We start from the raw sequence: 12,896 nt of genomic DNA on the forward strand, positions 1-12,896 counted from the left end.
GTTAATAAATACATGAACTTGTATTTATTTCATTAAAGATAATTCATTTAACTTACATGCTTAAATGTACATTAATGCTTCATTAAAATCTCATTAAGGCATTTATATCTCATTATTTTCCAATTAATAAGGATAAACCTTTGGTTTTCCTTGTATTTAATGCTTTTAATTTATGTTTTTAAGTACAGGTACAGTTTTAATTAGGTTCAGGACGTAATTACTTAGAAAATTGCACGAACAGAGTCAAAATGCTCAAATAAAAGCCACCAGGGGCTGATTCTCGGCCGAGAATTATTAATTCTCGGTAAGTCCAGCGAAAACAGGCCAATTTCAGAGCGAATTTTTCTCTGAAATTGCCGTGTTGCGACCGACAATCCGGATTCTCGGTCGCGACACACGTGCTGTAGGCGTGGAAATTTTGAATTTTTGCACTAAATTAAGCCTATTCCTATTCCTAATCTACCTATAACTCACTCTATTCACCCCTATAAATACCTATTCCTTACACAAACATCACATCACCTCAAATTATACTCAATCCCTTACTCTAAACTCTTCCCAATACATCACTTTTACTCTTCCCAATTTATTCATCACTATTCACAATCAATTACCTCTTCATCTACCTTCTCTTTCATTCAATTAAACCTTACAACTCCCAACTCATCTTCAACCTTTGGTTTTTCTCTCTTCATCTCTTCATCTCTATTTTTCAAACCCTAAACACCACAATCATGCCTAGAACAAAGCGTGTTGGTCATAAGCCACAAGTTACGGAAGCTAATCGCCTTCGTATATGTTGCGGGGCTTATTTTGACATAGCTTCCGAGGAAGAAGCGAATCATTTCACTCATTTTTCCAATTCCAAAAGGGAGTTCGTGGACATGCACTTCCTTGACTTTGATTCGGTAAGAGAGTTAAATTTCTCTACTCAGATTAATTCTTTCATTGAGACTTTGGGTTGGCAAACATTTGTTTCCATGCGTTTTCCTAGCATTATGGAATATATTGTCGAGTTTTTGGTTACTTTGCAACTTGATAAGAAGAAAACTTCCATCTCTTTTAGAAATAATGGTATGACTTACACCCTAGATTATGAAGCCATGGGAAATATGTTTGGTTTTCCTACTAGTGATTTCCATGACAAGCCTAGGGATTTTGATAATGACACAATTTGGAATACTCTTTCGGGTCAAGCATATTTTAACTCGAAAAACACTTCAAGTAAGATGATTAGGGACAATTGTGTGTTCTTCTTTCACAAATTCTTGAGTTTTTCCTTGTTTGGTCGTGTTGAGAGCTCCAAAATTCAAGTTAGGGATTTGTTCGTTCTTGATTGCTTGTTTAAAGGTTTGAGGGTTGATAACATAGGTATGCTATTTGATAATTTGTATCGTGCTTCGAGGGCTCACACCATTCAAGTCCCTCTCGGTAATTTTATTACCGCTATTGTTTTGGGTGCACATGGAGAATTGGCCGATTATGATATGTCTTCTTACCATGGATATGTGCCAATTTTGGATATTTCGGCTCTTGAGCGGGCTCACTTGTTGCTTACTTTGGTTCCTCCCGTCTTTATTTCTTATGAGTCTCGTATTGCCCATCTTCGTGGTAATATGGGTGGAGGAGCTTCGAGTTCACAATTTGTAGGTACCGAAGAAGGAGGAGAGGCGAAAGAAGCGGAAGATGCACCACAAGCACAAGCACAACCCCAAGCACCTCAAGATGATGATCCGGTTGATTTGAGGCAGATTTTGAACCAAATCAATTCACATAATCGCCAAATGAATTTACGGATTGATGATTTGGTGAAAAACAATATGGTGATGAATGACAACCTCAACAACTTGAGGAGGGAGCACAAGTCTACCCATCGTCGGATGCTTTCGTTTTTCCATCGACAAAACGTTGAAACCACACCGCCTCCAACAGATTCACCTCCACATGATTAGGTTTTATCTAGTCTTTTTCTTCCTTTATTTATCTTGTTTTGTTATTTTACATTAAAGTTTGGTACAATGTTTTCTATTTTGTATTATGTTTATTATATTTTGCTTATTTTATGATGGATGCTTTGATAATTTTTCTTTCTTTATCCGTATGATTTATTTCGTACTACTTTTTCGTGTTTTATCCATTTTTGCACCAATGAGGACATGGTCCAAATTAAGTGTGGGAGGAGATATTGCATATATCATTTTATTACAAGTACGAATGAATGCAACGAATAAGCAGGGCCGGTCCTGACAATTTAGGGGCCCTAGGCAAAACAAGTAGTAAGGGCCCCTTTAATATAAAATTTACTAATTGATTTTGGGTTAAAGTGCAAAAACACCCCTAACATATTGGATCAGGAGCAATTTTACTTCTAATGTCTAAAATTGTGCAATTTTACCCCTAACGTTAGAAGCCAAGAGCAATTTTACTCCTAACATTGATAAATTGGGTTAATTTGATAAATATTTCATCAAACTGTTTTCCAATCATGAATCTTGTCATCTACACTTCACACATGCGTTATTTTATCAGTAACAAATCACAAACATATGTTGGGATGTAAAAAAAAATAATAAATAAAATATAATGTCTTTTGTATGAATTGGACAAAAAAATTCAAAAAATTCACCGAATTTTTAAATATTAATCTCCAGTTCTATTATTAAATTATAAAACACATTAAATCTTTTTTTAGAACGAATTGATATGCAATTGGTGCAAAATGAGAGACAAAAATATATGTGTTTTATAATTGTGTCTGAAATTGACCTAAATTATCAGCGTTAGGGGTAAATTTGCTCTTGGCTACTAACGTTAGGGGTAAATTTGCACCATTTTAGACGTTAGATGTAAAATTGATCATTACCCAAAACGTTATGAGTAATTTTGCACCTTAACCCATTGATTTTTATTCATATCATTGTATAAATTAATTTTTAATTTTCAAATTTAATCAAGGTAATAAAATGAAACTTTTTTTTTAATTTTTAAATTTAATCAAATTAAAAATAGTTATTCTAAAATGAGGTAATAAAATAAAACTTGTCTTATTACTTTTACCCATAACATTTATATATTAAAAATACATCAAAAAAAATGACAAAGATGAGAATTGAACCCATACCCTCTTTGGTGGGAAGACAATGAATTACCAGTATGCTAGTTTGAATTTATGTATAATACTTAAAACATATACAATTTATTTATAAAACTAATTTTTTTGGGCCCCCTTCCGGCCTTGGGCCCTAGGCCGGCGCACCCCGGGCCTAGGCTCAGGGCCGGCCCTGCGAATAAGAACAAATGACATCCATATTAACATAAATACATGTTAATATTTTTAAGCAACATTTTCAAATGCAACACTTGTTTTATGCAAATGCAACATATATTGCAACACAAATTATTTAACATTATTTTTCACACATTATTTAACCTTTTCTCTCGTCTCTTCTGTTAGAGGATAGTATCGGGGTTAGCTTCCCTAGGCTAATCCCAGACTAGGTTTTTATTTGTTTTTTCTTTCCTTCTTACCAAAAAAAAAAAAAAATTGATCATAATTTCAATTTTTCACCAAATGATTATTTTTAGGTTATCATTACCGATAGAAATAATATTTCTATACGGGCAATATTTTTCATACTTTTCACAAGTCTCCGAAACGATTTTAAGTAAAATTGTCTCGAGTGAATATATTTAAGTAAATAAATTCTTTTCAATCTCTATCTTATATCATGCAATTCATGATAAAATAAATCTTATTTTAAAATTTTCAGTTAGGTTTATAGGCATTAAATTGAACTAACAATTTTAGCTCGGTTTGATTTCATCTTACATTAACACCAATTGAAGTTTTTAAGGAAACTTTAGCCATAATACATGTTGAATTTTAAGTCAATATAGGATGAATGTGCTATTTTTCTTTTTCCCAAGTTACAATTCTAATTTCATATAATCAATTAGTTGAATTCTTGACTTTTGGCCACGATTGAGACCAACCTTATCACAATCGAGGTATGAAAGGGAAGAAAATTAAGTATCGTTTACTTTTGGCCACAGTTGCGACACCCTTATCACAATCGAGGTATGGAAGGAACGTTAAAAAAAACAAAAATTAAGCGTGTTTTAAGTTTAAAGTAACGATTGTGTCCACCCATGACATGGTCGGTACCTCTTAAGCAAACACAAAGCAGATAAAAAGCATATAAAGTTACGATCGAGATCATCCTTATCTTGGGCGTAACTAAGCAAATAATTAATCCAAATACTTACTCAATTCATATAATAGTTTAGTTTTGGGAAAGGAAATTTTGTGCTTTGAAATACCTTGAGACGAATGACTCAATAACATGTGTGCTTATATCGTCCCGAATACTTCAATTTAAAATTGAAATACAAGACGAATGATATATCATATTTATACTAGTTAGTTTGATATTTTGCGTATAAATTTGCCATGCGAAGTTAGTCTTTTCGGCTTAACTAATTCAAAAAGGAATACAAAGATATATGTTTTATTTACATAAAGAGATTAGTTAAAGAATAAATTCAGTGAAATTTTGATCGGGACTAGCAAAAGATTAAGTGTGGAGATTTGTTAAGCCCAAAATATACCTAAAATATCATTAGTATTTACATCAGTTTTGCTATAAAATCGTACTGTTTATATCTATTTCATATACTTTTACGTTCGAATATGTTTCTTTCATGCAAGGTACCTAAATATTTGATAAAATCCAAATAGGAACGAAAAGAGGTTAAAAACGAAGGAAAAACCCTACAAAAGGAGTCAAGGACGATGAAAATCAAACGCGTCGAAACGAGGACGAGGACGAAGTCAGAGACGGAGAAAAATACTCTGTATCGCGACCGAGAATCCTCCATTCTCGGTCGCGACACGCGTCGCCCAGCTCTCCCCCTTATCATTTCGAAGACTGAATATCTGTTCCCCCATTCTCGGCCGAGAATTTACATTCTCGGTAAGTTCAGATTTTCAGGAAACATAATTTGCACATGTTCGTTTTCAACAAAACACGTCCGTTCAATCGGATAAGAACGCCTCTTCGCAGCAGACACGTTCCTTAGACACGACTCCTCAACATCTATAAATAGAGAGTTGATTTCAGAGTTAAGATATATTGAAGAGAAGATTTAGTACAGAATTAATGCAGAAATTCTGAGTCAAGCAATTCAGAGTTAGAAGTTTGATTTTGTAAAAAGCAATATGATGTACACGCATTGTTTATCAAATAACTACAAACACAGTATCATTTAGATTTAGATTAAGATTTGTTCATATTAGTTTACATTTTGGTAGTAGAAGGATCCGTCACTATTCTGAAGATTCAGCGAGAAGATTTAGTAGAGGATTCGACCCAGGAGCCTGACAAACTCTAATCGAGGTTCAAGGAAAGGATTGACAAACCATTCACTTGAAAGTCGACGAAAGCTTCCATGCTTCTTTTTCTCTATAAACTTGTATCAAATTCATACTTCATCTAATAAAGTTTATTCAATTCAATAGATTTTTATGTAGCACTTCTGTAATTGATCCGAAGTGAGTTCTGGTGTTTTCATTAAAACGTAGTTGAAATCAAAATCTTTACAAAGAAACTTTGTTGGACACTTAGGCAAATTGATATCTTGGATTAAAGTATTAATTTGGTTAAGGAAGCAATCAAACCAGATTAGGAGGATTGTCTGCGTTCAAAGCCTTTTAATTGAAGGAGTTTACGTTATTACATTTATATAATTTATACAAAGTTTAAAGTTGTTTTCTTTGCTTAATGCAAATGAATACATTTATTCCCTTTTCTAAAAGCACTAAACGTTTCTGTCTTGTAAATTCATACTCAAAACAGAATTGATTTCTAACATTCTACATACTCTAATCTAATTCTTATTCTATCAATTTCAAAACCAAATCCAATTAAACGATTTTCCATATTATAAACCTTAAAAATAAATCAAACCGATTTAAAATAAGTTTTCGTTAAAAAATATTCCATGTGGGATCGATATCTTTTTATTACTACAAGCGAAACCGTACACTTGCGGAAATCGCTCAACAGGATACTGAATGTTTGGAACTTGAGAATAATATTGGCTAAAATTATCTCGATTGTTCTCCATTTAAAAATAAAATGTGATTAGAATTGAGATAGAATAAGAAAAAATGTTGTAGTGAAAAATAAAAAATTGTATTGTATTTATAGCGTTTTTTTACAATTTTACCGTTTGAAAATTACAAGTTTGAAATATGAAAACTTATTACCGTTGTGTTTATTACCGTTTGAAATATGAAATTTTTTTAATAAAATGTTAGTATTGTTTGAGTGTTATAAATGTAGAAAAGAAAAAAAATGTGAAAATTGGACTGTCCATGAAAAGAAAAGAGAGAGTAGCCGGCAATGTCTGACAAATGCTTGTTATTAGAATTGGTAACTTACCAATTGGAGTAAGAACATCTCTAGTGTCAAATAAGAAAGTTTGTAACTTTTGCTATATGACACATATGAAAGTGAGAGATGGAAAGTAACAATCCATTAGAATATGTTGTTATTTGAAAATTGTATGGATAAAAACTGTAAATATGTAGGGATCAGATAAGTAATTATCCAGGAAAAGAAATAAAATTTTACCGTTGAAAGCTTGATTTCAAGCTTTGGAATTCAAAAACAAAGCTAGGCAGGCCCACATATCAGTGTTATTATGGTTTTATTGTGTTAAGCTGGCCCACAAAGCTTTGTTACTGATTTTAGTACCACACTAACTTTAGTAACATACCACCTAGTGGTTAGTTACAAACTATATGGGAAAGTTACAACAAAGTAACACCCATTATAGTTGCTCTAACAATATGTTTAGTGGTTAGTAATTACTAATTAAGTTTACAAAGTAGCACCCTAATAATAACCACTGAAGATGTTGTTACAGAACTAGCTAGTAGTGGACCTATTTTGGTACAGTGGTTAGTCATTACATTTCCATCTTTGATACAGAACTAGCTAGTAGTAGACATATTTTGGCCGTAAGTGTCTCATAGTCCTAGAGTATTAAGGGTATATACCAGAAGGTCCAAGGGCAATGGGGGTAAAAGAGGTATGAGCTGGCAAAGTTAGTTAGACCTAGGGAATAGTGAAGTGAGTGATATATTGTGTAGGGATAGTGATCTCAAATTTTGCCTCTTAGCTTTCAATCTTTGAGTTAGGGAGAGTCCCTCGAATTCTTTTGCTATTGTTGGTTTGTTTGTTTTTTTTTTTATATGTATGATTTTATTGAGAGAATTTGTGTCGCTGACACGACTTGATTGCACGGTTTTATATGATGGTTCATGTTAACTGACCCCGAATCATTTCAGGACTAATGTTTTGTTATTGTTGTTGTTGTATTACGTATGATTTTATTAGATAATAAAGTTCAGAGATACAGATATATGAAGAATAAAACCTCATACCCATACAGGCTAACGCCAGTACAAGATCAATTAAAGGAAGAAAAAAGACTACAAAAAGCAATAAAAATCATTAAAGGTAGAACTAATACAAAGGAAATAGATACCATATACTCCTTGAAAGTTGAATCTCGTTGAAATACTGCTGCAACCCATTCTTCATCCTTTAAACTCTTTCGGACATTCGGATCCGAGTCCCTTTCTACTGTGCAGCCACGCAGATCTATAGATTTACGGATAAGATAAACCTTTCCGCTTGTGCTAAAACCGAAAAAAATGATAAAAGATAGAAGTATAGCTAACAAATGTAGATCTGACAAAAAGAACTTCGATAAAGTAATAGATTTCAAACCAACTAAAGCTACAAACTAAGAAAATGCAAAACTAAAAATAAATCTAAAACATAGATGGGAGGAGGAAGAAGGACGAAATAGATCCGGTTAGAAATGAGCCAGAGGAAAAGTGAGGGAAAAAAGAAGGAAAGAAGAAAAAGAAGTAAGACCAAGAAGGACGATGGACTTTGAAGGAAAAGAAGAAAGGAGGAGAGGCTATTGTTCTTTCTTAAGTAAGTACATTTTATCAATATATTTCAGATCTTCTCATTCTTCTAATCTTCTCTAACCTGTCGGATTTATCAATGGAGACTAGAACTCAGACCCGTTTGGAGAGCCACGATGATCAGATTCAACATTTACAAATGGATATTAAGGATATTAAGGTCTTCCTTCAAGCATTAGAAACTAAGCAATTAAAACAGGGGGGATTTCAAACATACCTGATGAATTGTATTAAGCAGTAGGGAAAACAACCGGCGCCTGATGCCGACGAAAACTCTAGAGGGGCTACTGGTTCCTTTTCGCCACTAACGGCTCACCAAGATTTAGTTAAACCTCGAGTACCACCATTTGGGCCTCCTTCCATCCATTCAAAACCAAATGAGGAATTTTACATTGCTGCTAAAAGGATGAAGTTGCCTGAGTTTTATGGGTATGACCCTAGGGCCCTCAAAGTTTCTCTCACTCAAATGGAGATAATTGTTCGATTCTAGTTCTTCAAATAAAGTGAGATTTTGGTGTAGGTCGCGTCACTTCGGAAATTCATTTTCCAAGAAAATAAATTCACGTTATTTGAATTTTGTAACTCTGTCATCCTCATTTTCACCCACTAAGGCATATCACTAGGATAAGTCAAGAAATCTTATAAAGATACTTTTTTTTTATCTCTCTGGCCTAGTTTTCCATGTACTTGAGGTGTCGTGAGAAAAAAAAATGATATAACCATATGGTTTAAGATCACTTAAATTAGGTTTACGACCTATCCATAACTCATGTGGAGTAGAAGTTACAGATTCTGAGGGTACTCGGTTTAGGACATAAGTGGTTGTGAGAAATGCATCGCCCTAATATGAAATTGGTAGATTTGCTTCAGCCATCATTGACTTTACTATATCAAGAAGGGTTCTGTTTATTCTTTCAGCAACACTGCTCTATTGTCGAGTATGTGGGACTGTGAACTGATGTTCAATTCCAATTTCATCACACAAAGCTTGGAATTCATCTTAAAGGTATTCCCAACCCCGATCAGTTCTCAAAGCTTTCATTTTTCTATCAAATTGGTTTTCAATAAGATTCATAAACTTCTTGAAACAGCTCAAAGCCCCCGACTTATAAGAAATTACTTAGATGTGACCATATCTTATATGCTCGTCAATAAAGGTGATGAAATAATAGGTGACATGACTAGCTCTTCCATTCATCAGACCATATACATCAGAACTAATTAATGCAAAGGATATTCAGCTTTGGTTGCTTTACCAAACAATTTTCTTAATATTTTTCCGTTAATGCATGAATGACAGGGAGGCAATTCTACTTTAGTTAGATTACCTAATAAACCTTCTTTATCATGTTGATTCATACGATCTTATTCTATATGATTTAGTCTAGCACTCCATAATAAAACATCCTTATCAAAGACATGAGAAGACGTAGTATTCAAGGAAAATTAATGTTTCCATTATTTTCTAAATATATGTTCAAAATAGTTAAACCATTTAAAATTAAACCAAAACCAAATATATTCCAAATACAATCTTAAACTATTATCCTTAGAATAGAAATTATACTCTAATTTTAATAAGATAGTAACAAAAATTAAATTTCTTTGGATTTCAGGAACAAACGAGACATCATGTAGGAGAAGAGTCCCACCACCTCATAGATTTAGTCTACAGTTCTGACCCTTTTAACTTTAACTCTAGAATTATGGCCTACACAAATCCACATTGATCCTCCTAGTATCCATCACAATTCGACGAAGGTGTCTTGATTTTTAATCACATGGTTTGTGGCACCTGAATCAACAATCCAGATAGGACTAAATTCAATTAAAAAGACAGTAATAGATACATTTATTTCACTTATCTTTGAGTTAATAAAATGTAACTTTATAGCTTTGCAATCTTTTGCATAATGTCCTTTCTGTTGGCAGTTGTAACATTGTTACTTTACTGATGTCTGCCTTCTTTCTGTTCTTAGGCTTCTTGTTCCTTTCTGTTTAGACTTTTGAGTGCTTTTTTTGTCTTTCCATTTGCCTTTTCAATAAAAACATCTTCGAATATCTAGAAAATAATAATAAATATTATGTCCACCCAAAATTAAATAAAATACTCCAAATAATCAGAAAAATTACAAAAACATGGTATGCCAAAAAATAGATGTCGAAAAACTCATCTATAGTGCTTCACCCGTCGACATGTGCCACTCAGGTGGTCGACGCGTGTGGCACATGCATTGTTAAGTGGAGAATTCATATTTTCCACCTCGGGCGTTACATGGCCCAATCACAGCGTCCTAGATGGTGCACGGGTTCAAACACAGATTCCACGACTTTGATACCATTAAAGGTTTTTTACTCAACTAATCATAAGTTTCAAACACGGTAGTATTCCGATGCAATTCGTTAATTTTTTATGATTAATCCCCAACATTCTGGGCCTTTGATCACTACTCCAACTCCAGCGCCTTTAGCGGATGACACTCTGTCTGTGTATATGGTCCATTCTTGTAGCTTGGCTTTGGGCGGATTCATGTACTCCTCCGTGAACTCATTAATGAAATCTGTTAGGACTTGGCTCTTGAGGCCGGATCACCCTTCATACCGGATGTCAAATTCTCCAAGGCGTATAGACCACTCCATCAATCTTCCGGATGTTTCTGGCTTTTGCAACACTTTCCTCATTGGGATACTGGTGCATACCACAATTGTGTGTGCCTGAAAATATGGTCTGAGGCGGATAGATGTTGTCACAATCGCCAAAGCCATTTTATCCAGCTTTGAATATCTTGTTTCCGCATCCTTCAACACCTTGCTAACATAATAGATGAGAAATTGTTGACCCTCTTCTTCTCGAATAACCATTGTGCACACAGCTTTATCTGCGACGGCTACATACAGATACAAGTCTTCTCCTCGAACTGGCTTGTTCATTAAAGGCGGTTCTACCAAGAATTGTTTTATGCCTTGGAAGGCTTGCTGATAATCCTCCATCCATTTGAATGTCTTTTGCTTTTTGATTGCTTCATAGAAGGGTAGTCATCTCCTGGCTGAACAGGATATGAACCTCCCTAACGCTATGATCTGCCCATTAATCGCTGTAGTTCTCTCACATTCTGTGGGGCCTTTATGTCTAATACAGGTTTTACCTTGTCTGGATTGGCACCAACTCCTTTTTGGCTAATGACATAGCCAAGAAATTTTCCTGAGGTTGCTCCGAACGTGCACTTCTCAGGTTTGAGCTTGATGTTGTATCTACGAAGCACCTCTAGAACTTCCTTGATATCCGTTGGGTATTTTTTCATGGTGGTGCTTTTAATGATCATATCCTCCACGTATACAGAGAAGTTGTTCCCATCTTTACCTTCGAATATTTTGTTCATCATTCTCTTATAGTGGCCCCAACATTTTTCAACCCAAATGGCATAACTTTAAAGCAATATGTTGCTTCTGACAAAGGAGGTTTTGATCTAATTTGAGGGTTCCATTTGAATATGGTGATAGTTGGACTTGATGTCCATGAAAGAATATACCTCGTATCATGCGGTTCCATCAACCAAAATATCAATGCAAGGTAGTTGATAATTGTCTTTTGGACATTCCTTGTTTAGATCTGTGAAATCTACACACATCCTGTAGGATCCGTCCGTCATTTTAACAAGCACTACATTCACCAACCACTGGGTGTATATCACCTCTTCAATCGCATCCGCTTTCTTTAGCTTTGCTATTTCTTCTTCTATAGCTTTTTGCCTTTCGGAGCCCATGGTTCCGTCTTTTCTGAGCAACTAGCGTTGCATCTTCCACCATGTTTAGCTTATGTGTGATCACGTCTGGACTTAACAGGAGTAAGTCCAAACTTGATCACACATATGCTAAACATGGCGGAAGATGCAATGCCAGTAGTTCAGAAAACACAGAACCATGGGCCCGAAAGGCAAAAAGCTATAGAAGAAGAAATAGCAAAGCTGAAGAAAGCGGATGCGATTGAAGAGGTGATATACACCCAATGGTTGGCGAATGTAGTGCTTGTTAAAAAGGCGAGCGAATCCTACAGGATGTGTGTAGATTTCACAAATCTGAACAAGGCATGTTCAAAAGACAATTATCCACTATCTTGCATGGATATTTTGATTGATGGAATAGCAGGATAGGAGGTATATTCCTTCACGGACGTCAAGTCCAGCTATCACCAAATTCGAATGGAACCCTCAGATCAGATCAAAACCTCATTTGTCACGCATCAAGCAACATATTGCTTTAAAATGATGCCAATTGGGTTGGAAAATGCCGAGACCACATATCAGAGAATGAACAAAATATTCAACGGGTAAAAGGGATTATCATATAAATAATCATTTTAATGCAATAAAAATAATAATTACATTAAACTAATTGTACAAGGCAAATTATTTGTGTTGTAGAAAAACACATGAAATTAAGAATAATTTAAACAGAAAAATTGTATAATTTAAATATAATTCATTCTTCCTATTTGGATCACTTTAAATTGTAATTAAAAATAGTCATTTATTCTTTAAAAAAGATAGTCATTTAAATAGAATTCATTCTTCCTGTTTGAATCACTTTAAATTGTAATTAAAAATAATTATTCATTGTTTTAAAAAAAATAGTCATTTTATATAGAGACCATAACTTGTTTATAGGTTGTTTGGTTGCTGTGATAACCAAACTTACTATAAATTTAATAGATAAATTTTTTATTAAATATAAATAGATAATTATGTTAATTCATAAATTATATAAATAATTAAAATCATTATATTATTTTAATGCTTTTACATATCATATCTGACATTTTAATAGGCATTATAAAATTATAATTATAATTCTTAAAACACGATTCGAAAGTCTCATGAGAATACACGTAATA

This window comes from Euphorbia lathyris, chromosome 10 (genome assembly GCF_963576675.1).
Source record: "Euphorbia lathyris chromosome 10, ddEupLath1.1, whole genome shotgun sequence".
Classification (NCBI taxonomy): Eukaryota; Viridiplantae; Streptophyta; class Magnoliopsida; order Malpighiales; family Euphorbiaceae; genus Euphorbia; species Euphorbia lathyris.